Source organism: Ambystoma mexicanum, chromosome 1q, assembly GCF_040938575.1.
Source record: "Ambystoma mexicanum isolate Mex_15411 chromosome 1q, UKY_AmexF1_1, whole genome shotgun sequence".
Taxonomy (NCBI): Eukaryota; Metazoa; Chordata; class Amphibia; order Caudata; family Ambystomatidae; genus Ambystoma; species Ambystoma mexicanum.
In genome coordinates, this window is record NC_090922.1 from 1,000,631,723 (window position 1) to 1,000,644,608 (window position 12,886).

Below are 12,886 nucleotides of genomic sequence, written 5' to 3' on the forward strand. Positions count from 1 at the left end.
ATTCTTGTGATTTTTCTGCCCACATTTTAAGACGTGTCAGGACCCGGTGGTATGTTCAGGGGGGTTTTAGCGGAAAAGAGGATATTACTCAAAATGTGTGCATGTGAAAAATCTGACACTTCATCAACTAATGTCCATACTCCTTGCGCACATGTGTGTAAATTTGGGTTAATGTCCGATATTGCAAAATTAGTTAAAAAGTGAAATATGTGCCATTTCTGAATGCAAGCTCCCAGGAAGAGCAGATTTGGACAAGGGTATACCTCATGTGATATGTGAAGGGTGCATGTAATTTTAAACAAATGTGTACCTGTGCAAATATGCCTTTTGGATCAAAAGATAGATTGTGTGTAAGTTGACAGGGGTGGGTTCTCTGTACCATAAACAGACCTCATCATGATGACACTTCATTTCATTCCCCCAATCAAGTGGAAGCGGATGAAGTGCCAATGGCAAGTGGAGACGGGTAGAGCCTAGTGATGCTGCACACACACCCATTTTAAAAACAGATAAAAGCAGACAGACAGGACAGATAGGGACCTTCAAATCCATTTGCAGCTGGAAGCTCTGCTGGGAAAATCCATACTTTACCTCCCTCAACCTTCAGAGAGCAGACATAGAGACTTCAAATCTATCAAATTTCCAGCACCAGAGAGAGAGCAGAGCTGACCCAGATCACTGTGAAGAGACCCAGACCAGACCGGAGTCCAGTCCAAAACCTGACCAGATCCGTGGCGAGGCATATTTTAAAATATATTGTGAGTACCTAGTAGAACTGTGCAGAACCAATCTCTTAGTTAAAATAATATAATTCAGTCTATTTTAATCTAAGTAGAACTGTCTCCTAACTGTCACCTGTCATTTGTAAAGCTGTCACTTGTCATTTTCTAGTTGCAAGCTGCACTTGTCTTTTTGAACTTTAAAATTTCAAATCTGAAAAACGACCTTTATTTAATCGCTCATATCTCCGTGACCGTTTGTGCTAGAGACTTGCAGTAACTTTCCTCTGAAAGCTGAGAATCGTGGCTTTCCTACGAACCTAGAACCGCATTCCTACCCCCGATACTTTTGCTGTAATCGCGAAAAACGCTCTCGCGAATTTGCCGCGATTTGCAAAATTTCTTCACGTGTGAAAACAGCAGTTTTCTTGCTTTCAGTTGCCAAAAATTCGTTTAACCTGCTAGTTACTCCTAGATCCTTGCTAAAGTGAGCCTGAACTCATCCCAAGTATATTTCACTCACCCTGAACCTCCTAGAGGGAATTAAAAGCAGTTTAGTATATTTTTCACTTCATTGCCAGCACATATAAAAGCATTTTGGGCCTGTGTTTCCAACTTCTGTAGTGTAAGCTTGCTGGGGTGAACTGAATTACAGTTGATTGCATTTCTGAGAACTGTGTGCTTTCCTTCCATTTCCTTGCATTGCATAAAGGGGGGGAGGGGATTGCCAGAGAAAAGTGATTACATTGCTTTGTTGAAATTATATTGAGTATTTTCTGTATTGCATTTCATTCAACATTACATCCATCTGAACTTAGATTAAGTATTCTCTACCACCTTATTCTTCTGTTCCTATTCACAAGTGTGCTAGTGCCAGATTCTCCGTTGTTAATCTTTATCATATCAGATTAAGTGTGATATTCAATTATTAATTTATTATAAAGCGTGATATAATATATATTGTTTAAGTTATCAAATAAACCTTTAAACTTGCAAAACAGAACTACTTCTTGGCTCAGTGGGGTCAGGGGGATTCCAAGGGAGGGGTGTTATATAGGGGTAGTCATCCAGAACGCATGAACTGGACATAAAGATATATCAATAAGGGTTTCCATTCAGTATCCCAGACTAGGCATTGACTTAGCTGTAGTGTTGAATTGAATCCTCTTACAAATTGGGGGCTCGTGCCGGACGTTTGGATTAGATCTATCACTTGTGCAGATTAATACAGTGTGCCAGCTGACCAGATACACATATCCGGTCGGATCACCACGCTGTGTTACGCTGTAAAGCACTCCTCAAAAGAACGCTCTAAGAAAAAGGTCTGTTTTGCAAAAATAAAATACTAATTTCTGTAAGTCAGGACAGAGACCAATCTCTAGAATGACGACCTTAGTAGACATGAAAATAGCCAGAGAGCACTTCTTACATAAGTTATTTGTGAGAGGTGAGTGGACTCATCAGGACCAGATGGTCTGGTTGCAGGCCATCACGCAACAGGTCACGGAAACAGGGTCAGATATATGGAGAGATCAGGGTCCCTTACATGTGGCCCTGAGTGAACTATACATGGCTCCTAAAGCTAAGGATGAACAAGACAAGATGGTTAGGATAGCGGCATACCTGTACCTATATATGGGAGACATGCAGGATAAATGTACTGAAAGCCAAGATCTGGCGAATAAGCGACAGATGGCGTTAGAGAAGGTCCAATCTGACCTGGTCTCTTCTGAGCAGAGGCTGCAGGGGAGTCAGGAGTCAGAAAATGAGAGTAGACAGCACATCATTAAAATAAAGAGGGATATGGACATCCTGCAACAGGAAAAGGCTGACCAGGATACCAGATTTCTGGCCTTGCAGAAGGAGTACCAAGAAGGTTTGGACTCCCTACTGCAGAGCCAGAAAAAGCTGGAGCAACAGTTAGACTTCAATAGGGCATGTGCTGAGCAGGTAGTCACCCTGCAAAGCCACCTAGATAGGGAGAAGGCAGAGAGCAATAAACTGATCCTGAAAGACCTGGATACCCATGCAGAGTTTGATCAGGAGCGCCAGAAAGCTGGTGCCTTCCAAAGGCAAAGGGACGACCTGGCGGCACAGATGCAGGCTCTTAGTCAGGAAAGGGATACCGTAGGCCAGGAAGTCTGCCACTTAAAAAGGAAATCGGAAGAAAATCACCTGGCCCTCCAGGGACTGGGTGACCTCCAAAAAGAACACCATCACTTGTTAGAGCACACCAGGAAGGTGGAGGATGCTCTGGCAAGAAAGGAGCAGGCCAATAGGGACACAGCTCAGGAGGTAACCCTCCTGCAGCAAAGACTGGCCCAGTGCTCCAGGACCAATCAGGAAACGCAGAGAGAGAATGAGGCTCTCTGCCAGCACAATGGAAGACTCCAACAACAGGTAGCGATGCAGGAGAGACTGATAGAGGCTAGTAAGGCCTTAACTGAGGAACTGAAGGCGCAGGCTCTTGCATTGCAACAGGGAGCAGGGGCGGATAGAGATGAGGTTCGCTGGGAAAGAGAAACTCCTGAGCATAACCCCAGGAGCCCTAGTACCAGAGGCCTTTATTTCTCTCAGTCCCTGGACTCTGCCACCCCCATGTCCCCTGGTGCACATGAGCACAGGGCCACAGGGATGGCAGATTACTATCCAGCCAGAAGCATGGGGCTCATAGGCCAGTACCTCCCAGGAATGGATGGGCGGGCATCCGGGTATGGGCACCCAAGCACAGTGCAATTTGATGGGGAACCCCAGGTGAGTAGGCCCATTAAGGGCATCCTGAAAACCTCTGCCCAGTTAGGTCAGTGGGGGGGGGGTACCCATCAAATCCTGGCAGCAAGGAGGGATCTGAAGACTCCTCTGAGCGGTACAGGACACAGGAGACCAGGTCCCCACATTCTGCCAGCCATTCCCAGGCTCGCAGAATCCGGAAAACCTGGAAGAACAGACGGGAACCTCTGGGAGCAGTGCCTCTGAGTCAGAAGATGAATGGACCAGGGTTACCCGAACCAAAAAGGCCAATAAGGCAAAAAGGGCCTTGATTAAGGACCCATTGAAACAGATTAAGGCAATCAGGAGCGTCATCACGCCTTATCATAAGAACGCCAAGTATTCTGTTTGGGAGCACTGAGAGTTGTTTGAGCAAATGATGGAGACTTTCCATTTGAAGGACAGCCAAAGCTGTATTCCATATGTAAAGTGGACCTTCTCCCCGGAATATTCCAGTTTCTTTGCGGGGCTGGAGGACCAAAATCATTTAAGATGGTCCGCCTATAAGGCGGCCATCTTGAAACATTTTTCTACTCATAGAAATCCTCAAGAGGCTCGCAAGGCAGCCTACAATTTACAATGTGGGGAGGATCAGGCCCCACAAGAGTTTGGAGTTAAAGCGTGCTTTTGCACAGACCACAAGAAGGGTGCGCACGTATAGCAGAGAATTTATTAATAGGTTTTTCCATGCCTTGCCCAAATACATAATGACCCAGCTCGTGAGGGATTTTCACGAGAAAAGATCTTTAGACTGGGTCATTGAACAGGCGACCCGGATCTATGAGGTGCAGAAGCCAATAGAAAATAAAAATAATGCGCCCAAAAACCCCAAAGTCAACAACACCCCTGCTGCTGCCAAGGTGGCAGAGGTAAAGGTCACCCCCGTTTTAGAGTTGGAGATGGGGGGGCCTAAAAACCTACCTGCACCTAATAATGCTAGGCCCAGAAGGTCCTCGGGCCAGTCACAGACAGGGGGCCAGGGAGGCAGCCCCACAAATGGGGTCCCTCGCTCTCCTGATTATGTAAGCCCCCGGTACAAGGGAAACAGACCCATCCTGGGTTATGTGTGGACTCCTCCAGCCCAAGGGGGGGGGATCCAGCCAAGCACCTAACCCAGGGAACTTCCCTCCTAACTTCCCACCGGAGGGCAGAAATTCTCCAAATCCTGGGCAGAACTTTTTCCCCAGGTATCCACCCAATTTCCAGCCCCAAAATCCTCCACCCTTCTTTCCCCAATTCCCTGAGCCCAGACAACCTAATCCGGGAGAGGGGAGGCCAAGGGTGGAGGGGTATCCAAATCTTCCCAATCAGGGGTACTACCAAAGAAGGGATAGCTACCCTTCCCGGGATCAGCCCAGGGGAGAAAACAGGGCCCCGTATCAGCCTGAGCGGGTTTCCCAGATAGAGCGCCAGGTTCAAAACATGGCGCGGGATCTGGGTCACATACTGAGGGCTCAGCAGAACCCTCAGATCGGCATGCCGACGCAGAACGCACCCAACTCTGGACCTGGTGCCCCAGAACAATGACGGGGGCAGCACCCCGATAACTCACCGGTTCCCAGGGAGGAGGCACAAAGGGAAGGGGGGTGTAAAGCCTTAGAGGAAGCTTCCTTCCTCACTTGTAAACAGCCCCTGGAAACCCAGGAACCGGAAAAAAAATCTCCTACCCCTGAAAGTCTGCCACCCAAGGAGCAGAGAGGGGGTAGGAGAAACAAAAGACCCAAACAGACTCAGTTTGAGGAGGTGGTACAGATCTTCCAATTTAAGGGAGAGGGATCCTCAGAGGATCCTGGGAAAAGGATCTTCTCCTTCAGAGAGGGGGGAACTCCTCCCAAAGAAAAATGGGTCCCTAGGGATGCAAATCCAGACTGGGAGATGGGGAGACTGAGCTACCGCCGCCCACCATCTCATCCCAGAACCAACAGCAAGAAAATCCCCTGGTTCAAACCCATCCTGGTGACTGCCTCCAAAAAGGGGGGGGCAGCCCAGAACCGGAGCCAGGGGAACCCACAATGGCTCTGATCTCCAGTTGCCAACTTTTTCTTTCAGATTCCCAAGACTCTCCACAGAATTCTGCCCAAATCTCTTCTCTCGCCATGTCCAAAACCAGAGAGTTAGCCCACCAGTTGTCCAGAAATGTGCATTATCTGTGCCCTCTTGAGGAGAAGGAGGGAAGATACTATGCCCCGGTACAAGCACAGGGGCAGGGTACAATTTTGGCACTGGTGGACACTGGATCTCAAGCTACCCTTCTGTCCAGAAGGGCCTTTGACGAACTGAATGCAGGAAGGGGAGAGAATTACCAAATTCCTCTCACCTCACTTCCTGGACAACTCCAGAACTTTGACGGGAAGGAAATTCCCATCGAGGGGACGGCAGACTTGGACATTAAAATTGGGCGACACAAGTTGAAACACCCGGTCATAGTTGTGACTCCAGAGGGCACCCCTTGTTTACTAGGGAATGACCTCCTGAGAAGGTTGTCACCCCTAATAGATTGCGTAAACAAGGTCCTCTGGACACAGACTAGCCGACCAATAAAATTAAAACAGAGTGTCAACCATGTTAGTTGAAACGGCACCTGCCACATGGTTGAACAAAAATCTGACCAAGTAGAATTTCACTTCCAGAATAGCCAAATTCCAGACGTGACAGTAATAGCAGTAGGACAACAGACTGGTGATGGAGGGTCCTCTCTATTTCTGAAAATCAACCTTCCTTCCAGTCTAAAGTGGTACTCCACGCTGGAAGGAAACACTCTGAGATTCTATACTAATCCACAATCAGAAACTCCCACTCCTGTAGTCCAGCAAGATGTGAAATCAGCTCAGAGCCTGGCTGATATTCAGCAAATTGGAGAGCAGTTGTTCATTCCTGTTCAGTTAAATGATGGGAAGGACTCTGTTCTCGCTCGAGTGTGCGTGAACAATGGTAAGAGCTTCATCAGCGAAGCCATGTTTCGCCAACTCCCAAAAGATCCAGCCATTCCCACCTTCAAACTGATAGACAAATGGGAAATGGACCTGGAAGCACCTAATTCCAAACATCTCCTGCCAAGCAGGTGTATGCTCAAAATCTCCATTGGCAACAAGAGCATAGTCCACAATTGTTGGGTCGTGCGAGACGTCCCTGCCGCCTTTTACTTAGGCAGTGACATTCTCAATCGCTTTGCCATTAGTTTGGACCTAATAAACTTCAAAGCTTGGTCCCGATTAGCGGATAATCCCATGGGCTTTGATGATCCAGAAAAAGCATTTAGGTCAGCTCAATTGCTACCTTATGCAGTTGAAATTCAGATTAAAGAGGAAGTCACCATCCCAGAAAGGACCCAACAATTCTCCCTGGAAGTGAAAGTTAAAAGAGGACAACATTTGAAAAACCCTGATGCTTACATACATCTAAACACTTCTCTCCAACAGCAAGGGTTGGGGGTAAACCCAACTCCATTAGTCAACATAGAACATGACACCATTCCAATAGAGGTGGATAACAGCGACTTAAAGAGTATTACTCTAGCCGCAGGCACCATTATTGGAATGGCGGTTGATGACCGACATTTCTCCATTGATCTTGGAAATGAACTGTTAGGACCAATCCCCAAGGACTGTTTTGACAGTGACAGTGATGACAATACAACACCAGACAGGATTTTTACCCTGCATGGGGGGAACTTCCTGGTGTACACTTCTTGCCCTTATGGTAAGGAAGATGTGACTTGTGACTTCAGGAGGGATGAGGTGATGTTCCAGGTCCATGAGGGCTGCCTTTCCCACCTGAAGCCTCCGGTCCAAATCAGCACTCTGACCAGGGACTTCTCCACCCAGCTGGAGGAGGCCGCGGAGATAGCCAAACCAGAAGTCTTTCCAGGCTTCAGGCAGATGGTGGAAGAGAGAGTCAACCTAGCTGATGCCTGTGTGACTCTGGAACAAAAGCAAAAGTTGAAACAAGTTTTCTTGGATTTCCAAGATCTCTTTGCGGTAGACTCATATGACTGTGGCCGCACCGACATCCACACAACAACAATCCCCACAGACCCTGGCATGACTCCTGTGTTTGTGAAGCAATATCGCTTGCCTCTCGCATCAATGGAGTCCCTTACTGAAATAATTAAGAACCTTGAGTCCAGGGGAATAATCTGTCCCATCCACAGCACCTTCAATAATCCGGTGCTGGGAATATTAAAGCCAAACGGCCAGTGGAGACTCTGCGCCGACCTCAGGGAGCTCAACAAACGGGTCCATACTTCCCGATGGCCTCTGCCCTACATTGACCAAGGGCTGGCCCAGATCCAGGGGTCACAGGTATTCACTGCAATAGACCTGACCAATGGATACTGGACCGTGCCGGTCAGTAGGGAGGACCAATACAAGCTGGCTTTTACCTTTGGGGGCCAGCAGTATACATGGACCCAGACTCCCTTCGGATACCTCAACTCCGGCAATGAATTTAACATTTTCCTACATAAGGCCATGCCCGACCTGGGTGCGAGGGGTAACCTGGCTTATGTAGATGATGTCCTCATCAAAAGTTCATCTGTGGAGGAACACATAGCGGAGATCCGTTATGTTCTGACCCAGTTGAGGGCCGCCGGAGCAAAACTTTCCTTTCAGAAAGCACAGTGGTGTAGAACCCGTGTTAATTTCTTGGGGCATGAGATTACTCCTCAGGGTCTCTGTCCCCAGGAAAAGAAAGTGGAAGCACTTCAGAAACCGAAAGACCCCACAACTCTGCGGGAACTAAGGAGCCTCCTTGGACTGACTAATTACAGCAGAAAGTTCATTGAGGGCTACGCAGAGATCACCAGACCCCTGATTCATCTCCTGAAGGGGGGGGTCAAGTGGGAATGGGGTCCAGAACAAGCCGAGGCAGTAAAACAACTCAAGAGAAGCCTCTCACAAGCGCCTTGCCTAGCTTACCCTGTCAGAAACAAGGAGTTCTTCCTGGAGACGGGGTTCTCTAATACGTGCTTGACGGCAGTATTATACCAAAAGCATGACAAGGTCAATAAAGTAATCTCCTATGCGAGCAAAACTTTATCCTCTGTGGAGGAAAGATTCAACGATTGTGAGAAGGCACTCCTGGCAACGGTGTGGGCATTGAAGAATTACCGCCCGTTTATCCAGGGGGAACACATCATAGTGGAGACTCCACACCAGCCTCTGCAATATCTCCAAAGTGACAGAATCCGGGCCGGAAATGTGAGTAATTCCCGAATTACTTCCTGGATTCTATCAATGCAAGGCTTTCCTGTGGAGGTCAGATATGGCCAAAACAAGAAGAGTCCACTCGCGCAAGGTCTGGCTGACTTGCATGATTGTGCCAGAGAAAACTGTCTCGAGGACGAAAGTCTAAAAATCAAGGACAACACGGAGGCATACCTTAATTCCCCACACAAAGTCTTTGAAGAAGACAAGTGTGAGGGAATGCCCACTGTGTATGTGGATGGATGCTCTTACCATGTTGACAACGACGGGGAGAAAGAACTGGTGGCCGGCGTAGGGAATGCATGGGTGAATGAGTCCCCAGAACCCTCCGCTGGATACAAAATTGGTCCCCGAAGTAGTCAGGTGGCAGAATTGATGGCTGTGCATCAGGCCATCCTCACTGCTGTCCAGCATCAACTCCCCGAACTGGTCATAATCACAGATTCGGATTATGTACGGAACGGGTTCGTGGAGCACCTGGTCAATTGGAAAACCAGAGGCATGTTATGTGCTAACAACAAACCCTTGAAACATGGGAAGTTGATCCAAAACATTGATAATCTGGTCACCTCGAATGAGATGACCATCTATTGGAAAAAGATCAAGGGTCATTCCAAAGTAGAGGGACCAGACAAAACTGGAAATGACTTAGCTGATCAGCTGGCCAAAACCGGGGCCATCCAAGGGGATCTAATTGAGATTGAGTCCCTGTTGGGGGAAATCCAGGTCACTGCTATCACTAGGTCCCAGACAAATGCTCACAACGACCTTTCAATTGCACAATGGAGTAAGGAGACCCCTGATGCTGATTTGATTACAGCTCAGAAGGGGGATCCAGTTATTGGTAAGTTTTACCAACACCTTGAGGACCCTGAGAACTTTCCCCTGACGGATACCGATTACATTGGGAAAGAGGACCTAAGAGTGTTGATGAAATGTCCAAAAATGTTCCGGATCCAAGACGGTTTGCTGGTAAGGAAATCCAAAGCTGGCCACGATCAGTGGGTGGTTCCTACCTCATTCCGAAGCCTGATGTTAAGTCACGCCCATGATGCGGCCACCGCCGGTCATAGGGGGTTTCACACAACATTGGAAATCTTAAGAGAGGTTGCATACTGGCCACACATGGGGCAGGACCTCGACCAATACTTGAAGGGGTGTCTTGTGTGTGCACAATTTCAGCCATCATCCCTCACGCACCGCGCGCCTCTCCAAAAGCGGGGGATGACACTGCCATGGTCAGATTTACAAATCGACTTTGTAGGCCCTGTGATTCGCTCGACTAGAGGGAATAAGTACATGTTGACTGTGACATGCTTGTTTACCAAGTGGGTGGAATGTCTCCCAGCCCCAAATTGCAAGACAGAAACTGCAGCTGCCCTGATGATTAACCACATCTTTTCCCGTTTTGGTCTACCTCAAAGGATTGAGTCAGACAGGGGTAGCCACTTCACCAGTGAAGTAATGACAAAGATGTGGGAGATACTGGGGGTAAAAAGGAAGTTGCATATTGCTTACAGGCCAGCTTCTTCTGGGGCAGTAGAGAGATATAACCGAACCATTGTGAGCATCTTAAAAAAGTTTGTGGCAGATTCTGGGCCAAGTTGGGATATCCGATTACCTCTGGTCCTAATGGCCATCAGATCTACCCCTTCATCTGCAACCAAAATGTCACCATTTGAGTTGATGACTGGGCGCAAGATGGTGCTTCCTCAGCATTTGCTCTACAGGACCCAAGAGCAGACACTGATAAATGCCTCCACAACTCATGAGTATGTGGAGAATTTAAGGAAACACCTTCAACATGCTTTTGCTTATGCTCAACGGAATCTAGAAAGATCAGCTGAGAGTATGAAGACCCACTATGACCTGAAAACTTCCAGGAAGGAATATCAGGTGGGGGACCGGGTCTATCTATACAACTTCCAAAGAAACCAGGCAAAACAGCGGAAATTCTTGCCTACATGGAAGGGACCCTTTGAGATCATCGACAAGATCTCCCCTGTGGCCTACAAAATCCACATCCCCAAAGGTCATTTGGCAGCGGGGGAAGACAAGTGGGTCCACATAAACCAGTTGAAATGTTGCCATCCCAGGCACACTCTGCAACAACTGGAGGAATCCTCTGGAATCCTAGCGGGTACTGTCTCAGACTAATTCAGTTCCAACCATAAAACATACCACATCTAGTCTCTAAAATAATGTGATTTGCATGAAACGGTCTCTTAGTTATACTGTTTTTTTTTCAAAATAAGAATGTAATGTTTCGTTATGATGAAATGCATTTGCTGCCCCACTATCTCAACAGTGGTGGAAGAAATGTCCATGAATAGGTATTGCCGCTCTTCCTTTGTCGTCCTAGGAGAAAGAAAACCAGGAGACGGGCCAAGGAGGACGATCCGGAGACCGGGAGCAGAGACGCAACGGGCCCGGGGTACCGCCCAATCTTCCCATCAGGACCGGCGAGGAGAACCGATCGATCCGACCGGATGGAGAAAAAGATGCTGAACTGTGCCATCTATTGGAAGAAGATGAGGAGACATCCCAGGTCTTGCGAGTCCCATTAGTGAAATAGAATGGCCATCGCAAGAGGGGGGCTTGTGGGATGTTTTTATCCACGCATCCAAGCCCTACCTCAAAACTGTGCAGTACTGACATGGAAAACATCATGATGGCCAGAGCTTCCCAGAAAATGCACAGGGAAATGCATGAAGAATAGGCTGCCACTCATTTTTGCCGATGTTATGGGCACAGAAGGACACTGCCTAAAACCACCATTGGACTACCCACACAGTAGTCTGAAACCATTGGGAATGGCAATGCTGATTGCCAAAAGCAAACCCATAACTGTTGGGAATTCATTTTCTTAAATCCCAAAAAGGGGTGCAGTACCAGTACTCACCACTATCAGAAAGCCGGCGTTTTAAAACCGCCAGATTTTGTAGAAAACTGAATAAATGAACCCAAAGCAAGCCAAAGAAAGAGGTGGATCCAATGTAAAGTTATATTCTGAAGTGACTTGAAGGTTTATAACAAGACTGGCTGAGCTGTGGATTTCAGCAGTTTAAGTAAATTTGGACTGAAAGACACTAAAAATCTAAATGTTTAAAAGAAATGAGTGACCTACTTTTGAGTGTCACATAGGTTGCAATTGTTTAAATGTCATAGTTTTAAACTTAGAATCAGCATTCTAGCTGCATATGTAAAAATGTTTAGTTTTATTTGAATGCAGAAAACTGGGGAACAGAAATGACATGTTGCTAAAAACTGGCTTAAAGAGATTCCAATTTTGCCTGGCAACTACCCCCCATCAGGAGTGAAACTTGAGTCACAGTTGTGTTTCCAGGCCTATCTGCCTTTTGCTGGCCACACTAAGGATATGCCATCTCTCTGATAATTGAATTAAGGGGAGCCCCCACAGAATACAGGAGCTCTGAACAAAGCCCTGTCCTGACTCAGGCAAATGTTTTATTGGCGGGAGTCGTAAATGGAGCTTCCTCCTGGAAGGACAGGGGAGGGGCACTGCCTGTGAGAGCAAGCTGGCTTGGCAGAACTGGAAAAACCAGAAATTCAACCTTGTGCTGGGGGGAAACCACACCCCTTTGGGGCCAGAAAATAACTCTAAAAAGATGAATAACTCATAGTACGGACTCGTGAAAATTATTTAAATGACACCATAATTCTTGTGATTTTTCTGCCCACATTTTAAGACGTGTCAGGACCCGGTGGTATGTTCAGGGGGGTTTTAGCGGAAAAGAGGATATTACTCAAAATGTGTGCATGTGAAAAATCTGACACTTCATCAACTAATGTCCATACTCCTTGCGCACATGTGTGTAAATTTGGGTTAATGTCCGATATTGCAAAATTAGTTAAAAAGTGAAATATGTGCCATTTCTGAATGCAAGCTCCCAGGAAGAGCAGATTTGGACAAGGGTATACCTCATGTGATATGTGAAGGGTGCATGTAATTTTAAACAAATGTGTACCTGTGCAAATATGCCTTTTGGATCAAAAGATAGATTGTGTGTAAGTTGACAGGGGTGGGTTCTCTGTACCATAAACAGACCTCATCATGATGACACTTCATTTCATTCCCCCAATCAAGTGGAAGCGGATGAAGTGCCAATGGCAAGTGGAGACGGGTAGAGCCTAGTGATGCTGCACACACACCCATTTTAAAAACAGATAAAA

General features: G+C 47.1%; 1 protein-coding gene across 1 annotated transcript in view; it reads right to left on the bottom strand.

Moving 5' to 3' along the window:
* AK5 (adenylate kinase 5) overlaps nucleotides 1-12,886 on the bottom strand; it is a 3,278,219-nt gene that overhangs the window by 168,045 nt on the left and 3,097,288 nt on the right. The window lies entirely within an intron of this gene.